Genomic DNA, 7,101 nt, shown 5'->3' on the forward strand with positions numbered 1-7,101 from the left:
GGAAACAACGTTGTTCCTTAATAAGAAAAATCCTTCCATTCTGGTTGGAATTTTGAGTCACTGCATTTATAGGCAAAAGTCTAGTTTGTCAAATTGTGGCAATGTGCACTTGTTCTCATATCAAACATCTTTATCTTCCTCAGTTCCATTTCTGGTCAAATAGTCATCCAGGCTAAGTCCAATGGGTTCTAGGTGCAGGGTTGGGAGTTCATGCACCTCTACCTCCTTGCACTTCAGACCAGCTGGTTGCTTCACTCAGCCCTAGCCCCCAGCAGCTGCTCAGGAGTTCACACATCTTCCTAAACTTCAGACCTGCCAGCCTTCCTCTTCTCTCTCTCATCTCAAGGTCAATGGGTTGCTTTCTTGTATGTCAGCTGCAACTTTTTTGGTCTTCAGTTATTAGTTATTTGACAATGTATCAAATCTGTTCATGAGATGATCTCTAAATTCAGGTGGGATATGTTCAATGTCATGTTTTGGCTTTTATGGACTTGTTTTAATTTTCTTCAGCTTCAGCCTGAACTTGCATATGAGCAATTGATAGTGTGTTCCACAGTCTGCCCCTGCCTTTGTTTTGACTGATTATGTGGAGGCTTTCTATCATGTCCTTCCACAGATGTAGTCAACTTGATTTCTGTGTATTACATCTGGTGAAGTCCATGTGATTAATTGTCTTTTATGTTCTTTAAAAAAGGTATTTGTAATAAAGAAGGCATTGGTCTTGCAACATTCTATCATGTGATCTCCAGCATCACTTCTGTCACCAACCCATATTTTCCAACTACTGATTCAAAGTTTACATTGACTTTGTTTCCAAAGTTTACATTGACTCACCAGTAATTATCAATACTTCTTGATTGCATGTTTGATTAATTTTAGGCAGAAGAAGTTGGTAGAGTTCTTCAATTTCATCATCACCGGTTTGAAGTGATTGGTGTGTAAATCTGAACAGTAGTGGTATTATCTGGTCTTCCTTGTAGGTGTATGGATGTACCCTATCACACACAGCATTGTCCTTGTAGGTGTATGGATGGTACCCTATCACACACAACATTGTCCTTGTAGGTGTATGGGTGGTATCCTATCACACACAGCATTGTACTTCAAGATAGAACTTAAAATGTTCTTTTTGATGGTGAATGTGATAACATTCTTATTTGTCATTCCTGGCATAGTAAACCATATGGTTGTCATATTAAAAATGGCCAATACCAGTCCATTTCAACTCACTAATGCCTGGGATCAGCACAGATTCACAGTTCAAATCCACCAGCTGCTCTTCAGAAACCCTAAGAGGGTCACTATGAGTTTGGAACTGACTCGACAGCTCTTAACAGCAATAATGCCTAGAATATCGATCTTTATGTGTTCCATTTCATTTTTGACAACTTCCAATTTTCCTAGATTCATACTTTGTACATTCCATATTCCTATTATTAATGGATGTTTACAGCTGTTTCTCTTTATTTTGAATTGTGCCCCATCAGCAAATGAAGGTCCCAAGGGCTTTACTCCATTCACGTCATCACGGTCAGCTCTAGTTTGAGGAGGCAGCTCTTCCCCAGTTGTATTTTGAGTGCCTCCAACCCGAGGGGCTCGTCTTCCAGCCACTATATCTGACAGTATTCTGGTGCTCTTCATAATGATTCAATATTCTGGTGCTATCTGACATTATTCCATTTCTATTCATAAGGTTTTTAGTGGCTAAACACTCAGAAATAGTCAGCCTCTCTTTCTTCCTAATCTGTCTTATTCTAGAAGCTCAGCTGAAACCTGTCCACCATGGGTAACCCTCCTGGTGATTAAAGTATGGTGTCATAGTTTCCAGCATCACAGTCATGTGCAAGACAACACAGCAGGACAGACTGACACACAAGTATGTATGTGTTTTCATAATGTGTGTGCAGGCGTGTATACTGACGAACGAGTGTATGAGTGTGTGAGCTCATGATGTGTGTGCAGGAGTGTGTACTGAAGGACGAGTGTGTGAGCTCATGATGTGTGTGCAGGAGTGTGTACTGATGGATGAGTGTATGAGCTCATGATGTGTGTGCAGGTGTGTATACTGATGAACGAGTGTGAGTGTGTGAGCTCATGATGTGTGTGCAGGCATATGTACTGATGGATGAGTGTATGAGCTCATGATGTGTGTGCAGGCATGTATACTAATAGATGAGTGTGTGAGCTCATAATGTGTTTGCAGGCGTGTGTACTGATGGACAACTGTGTGAGCTCATAATGTGTTTGCAGGTGTGTGTACTGATAGACAAATGTGAGTGTGTGTTTATGATATGTGTGCAGGCGTGTGTACTGACAGACGAGTGTGTGAGCTCATGATGTGTGTGCAGGCATGTGTACTGACAATTGTGAGTGTGTGTGTTCACAGTGTGTGTGCAGGTATGTGTACTGATGGACGAGTGTGTGAGCTCGTGATGTGTGTACAGGTGTGTGTACTGATAGACGAATGTGAGTGTGTGCTCATGCTGTGTGTGCAGGCGTGTGTACTGAAGACGAGTGTGTGAGCTCATGATGTGTGTGCAGGAGTGTGTACTGATGGATGAGTGTATGAGCTCATGATGTGAGTGCAGGCATGTATACTGACGGACAAGTGTGTGAGCTCATGATGTGTGTGCAGGCGTGTGTACTGAAGGACGAGTGTGTGAACTCATGATGTGTGTGTAGGTGTGTGTACTGAAGGATGAGTGTGTGAGCTCATGATGTGTATGTAGGCATGTGTACTGACGGACGAGTGTATGAGCTCATGATGTGTGTGCAGGCATGTATACTGATAGACGAGTGTGTGAGCTCATATTGTGTTTTCAGGTGTGTGTACTGATAGACAAATGTGAGTGTGTGTTCATGATGTGTGTGCAGACATGTGTACTGACACAAGTATGTGAGTGTGTGAGCTCATGATGTGTGTGCAGGCATGTGTACTGACAGACGAGTGTGTGAGCTCATGATGTGTGTGCAGGCATGTGTACTGACAGACGATTGTGTGTGTGTTCACAGTGTGTGTGCAGGTGTGTGTACTGATGGACGAGTGTGTGAGCCCATGATGTGTGTGCAGGCGTGTGTACTGACAGACGAGTGTGAGTGTGTGTGCTCACAGTGTGTGTGCAGGTGTGAGTTCTGTGTGTCTGTACCAACTCAGGAGACTGACAGACTTAGGGGGTGACTGGGCTGGGACCCCTTTCTCTGCCCTGCGGTCACCCCTCGCTGGGTAGCATGGATGACATAGCCCAGGTTCTGAGGTGCTTCAGGGTTCATTCATGGTGTTGGAGGGACTGAGCCCAGGGAACAGACCCCTGGATGAGTGGGTGGAGACAGTCACACAAGGTTCCCTCAGGAAGACCATCCTGCCACATGCTGAGTGCCCATGAGGATGGCGGGCCTGGTGGCCAGGCTGTGTGGCCGAGTCACTGAAGTCCCAGGGAGGCGTGTGGAGCCTGAGGCTCAGAGCTGGTCTATGTGGGATAGGCGTGCTTGTCTCTGTACCCCCATACTCTAGGCCCAGAGAAGCGCAGCAATGGGGACAAGCCCTTGGTGGGTCCCTAGCACCCCTAACATGCGATGAACTCCAGAGAGTAGGTGGGGGGTGTACTCGGGATGAGACCTCCCACGTGAGGATCAGTCCCTGCCAGGTTAGGCGGTCCGTCTATGTGACAGGTTGTGCAGGATGGGGCAGAGCCTGGGGTAAGTGAGGGCCAGGACCAATGTGTCCAGGAGGCCAGTCAGGCCAGATGGGACTGAGGATGCTATCCAATGCCGCAGCCACCCCCTCAGGCTACACTCTGTCTCTAGTGTGTGTGTGTATGTGTGTGCGTGTTGCATACTGCCTCCCCAGACCGCTGTCCACACTGTCCCTGAGCAGCGAAGGCGTGGTGAGAATATTGGCTGCAAGGGACCGGATGAGGCTGGGTTGGACTTGGGCACTGTCCAGGCACTGTCTATGGCGGGCTGACTGATTGGTGCCTGCCTCCCTGCAGGTGTGCAGAAGGTGTTCCTGGCAGGAAGTCAGGTGATTTCTCCTCTGTCCTTGTCTGGGGTTCCAGAAACACACAGAGGACCTGGAGCTACCTTCCGGGTGTTGCATTGGCTTTGGGGCTCTTGGGCAATATGGGCAGTAGGGTGCCTGGAGATTTAGGGGGACAGAGAAGGTCAAGGGGACCAACGGGGAGAGGAGATGTGCAGAGGTGAGGCGTCTGGCTCCCTCTACCCACAGCTCACAACCATAGGATTCCATGCCCCACTCCCGGCACACCATGGCTCTCAGACAGCGCAATGGGGTGGATGGGGCCCCTCTGCAGGGGTCAGGAGGGGCCAAGAGGCCAGGGAGGTCAGGCACCCTCAGGCTGTTCCCACCTCTGCTGGGGCGGGGGGCAGCTCACATCCTCATTTGAGTCATTCTTCTTGGGTCACTGCTGACTACAGGACTGGTCAGGCATGGTGACCCCACAGGGGGTGATGGGCTCAGTGGGGTCCTGGGACTTGTAGGGACAGCACTGTGTGGAAGTTGCTGTTGTCAGGAGTCGGCTCCGACTCGGTGACCCACACATGAGAGAATGAGGCATGCCTGGCCTGTGTCATCCGCACCATGTCAACATGTTTGAGCCCCGTGTTGAGCGCTGTGTCTGCTCCTCTTGTCGAGGACCTTTGTAAGGTGACCAGTTAATACAAGGTCGGTCCTATTGAAGTGGGCTGGGTCTTTATAACAGGAGAGGGCAGAGGGAGGACACTGAATGAAAGAGGACCACCAGGACCACTGGATGCTGGAGAGACGGGCAGGCAGGGGGCTCACCCTGCAATGCCCTGAATTCAGACTCTCAGCTTCGAAAACTGTCCTTAAACACTCCTCCGCCCCAGCCCCCACCTCGTGGGTGGTGTTTGTTATGAGGCCCGGGCCTCAGCTTAGCCTCTGCACTCAGGCTCCCACTGGGCAGTGGTCTTGGAGACCCCCTCTGGCCATATGGGAGCCTGGGATTCCAGGTGCCCTGTACAATCCATGTGCCGTGTCTCCCGTCCCATCCAGACTGGGAGGGCACACACGGGCCCCTTCCTTCCTTCTACCCTGGCCCTATGTGGGATGTGGGGCTCCTGACCCAGAGCTAGGTGCTGACAGCCATGTCCACTAAGTGATCACTCTGCTTGGGCGTCCCCTCACTTGTGACTGAGAATACTCCCTGGTTCACAGTGGGTGATGCTGGGACCCATGGTTCTCCTGGGCTGTAAGTGAGAAATCTGACGGGGTAGTTTCCGCCTGCCCTGATTCCCAGCTGTGGAATGCGGAGGGCTGCGGAGTATAGGTGTGGAGGAGGCAGCCGGCCAGCGTGCCCATCCACGCCTGCTGCCCTAGTGTCCGGCTGCTGCTGCTGTTGGCCTTGAGAATTCACCCAGCGGTGATGTCTGTGGGCTGGAGGGCAGAGGTCTGGGGAGGCTGGGCACACCATGATCTTGGGTCACCGGTGGAGGTAAGCACAGGGGCTCTGGGTGACCACTGCAGCTCGACAGGTGACAGGGGTGATGAATTCTCCAAAGGAAGGGTCACATGACCTGCTGTCCATCTGGGGCCTCTATGGAGTGTTAGCTGGGGCAGAGCATCCTCCTCAGAACAGAGTCCACGCTGACCAGATGCTAGCACCGCGCTCCTTCCCAGCTGACCATCGCCGCCTGGCTATGGGGGTTCCTAGTTCAGGCCTCACCCTACTGGTACTGCCTGAAAGGCCTCCCAGTCACAGAGTTGGGGGAGCTGAGTCAGGGGAGCCAGCTGGAAGGAGTGCCTTATGGGGGCTTTCCAAGACTGAATCTTTATGGGAGGAGAAAGCCTCATTTTTCTTCCTTGGAGCGACTGGTGGGTTTGAACTGCTGACCATGTAGTAAGTGGTCCAGTGTTTATCCTACAGTGCCACACACATGCTCTTATGAGAATAGAAGAGACACAGAGATGGCCTTGTGAAGATGGGGCAGACATTGGATGTGGTATGGCCACAAGTTCTGGAATGCTGAGAATAGCTGAGAGTCACCGGAAACTGGGAGAGAAGACTGGAACAATGGATTCTCCCGTGATGCCTCAGAGAGAATGGGCACCAGCCTCCCCCTGAGCTCAGAGCCCTGCCTCCAGAACTGTCATGTGACACACTGTGTTGCCACAGACAAAGGAAAGAGATACATTGTAGCAGAGTGTCCTCAGCGGCCCTGCAGAGGTCACAGCGCTGATGGAAGGGCCACCTGGCTTCCTTCCTCGCCTCCAGCCCTAGCCCACCCCTCTATTCCCACCTCACTGGCCCCATTGGGCAAGCATCCACCCCCACACCCATCACTGGCGGGGGCAGAGAAGTAGAGGGGTGGGCTCTGTCAGATCGAGTGTCAACTCCTGAGGTCCAAGGCTCAGCTGGTTCAGGAGAGGTGCGGCCCACACTCAGCAGAAATGGGAAACACTGACCAGTGCCCAAAGGCACAATAGGAGAGCGGAGCTCAGTGCCTGGCCAGGCAACCGCCACCAGGAGACCCCTATCCAGCAGCTCCCACGGCTGGCTGTTTCCAGGGGATCAAGCTGCCAGTCCTGTGGGGCATCTCGTCTATGTGGACTCCATGCACCGACATTTCCTCGCTAGCCCTATGTTTGAGTCACAGTTATTTCCTGGAGAAGGAAGTGGCTATTCGTGCCATGGAAATGACTTGGTTTTCTGCTCCCTTGCCTCTTCGGCAAGCTCTTCCCTACCCAAGGTTTCAAAAGAGTCATTTAAATCTCCTTTGGGCATAAAGCAAGCTTTACAGAAGATGATGAGAGTGGAAGACTGTGATCTGGTCCATACAGACCACTTTCCTCAGCAAAATCATCGACTGCTTCTTAGCCTGAATTCCACACACACATTGGGGACCAGAATATTTGTTTGTGACTCATCCTTAGTTCTGGAGCCACCAAGACCAGTCCTGAGGGAAGACCGGCCCTTCCAAGCCTAGCCTGGGGGGATACCACCAATGTAGAGTGGGGTGAGTTAGGCAGACCCTCCACAGAAGGGTCCATCAAAGCTGGGCAGAGAAAGGCCCCTAGAGCAAATCCCAGATTGGGTTCACTGCCTCAGTTCCTCTTGTTGTTGT

The sequence above is a fragment of the Chrysochloris asiatica genome, unplaced genomic scaffold (assembly GCF_000296735.1).
Source record: "Chrysochloris asiatica unplaced genomic scaffold, ChrAsi1.0 scaffold00314, whole genome shotgun sequence".
Classification (NCBI taxonomy): domain Eukaryota; kingdom Metazoa; phylum Chordata; class Mammalia; order Afrosoricida; family Chrysochloridae; genus Chrysochloris; species Chrysochloris asiatica.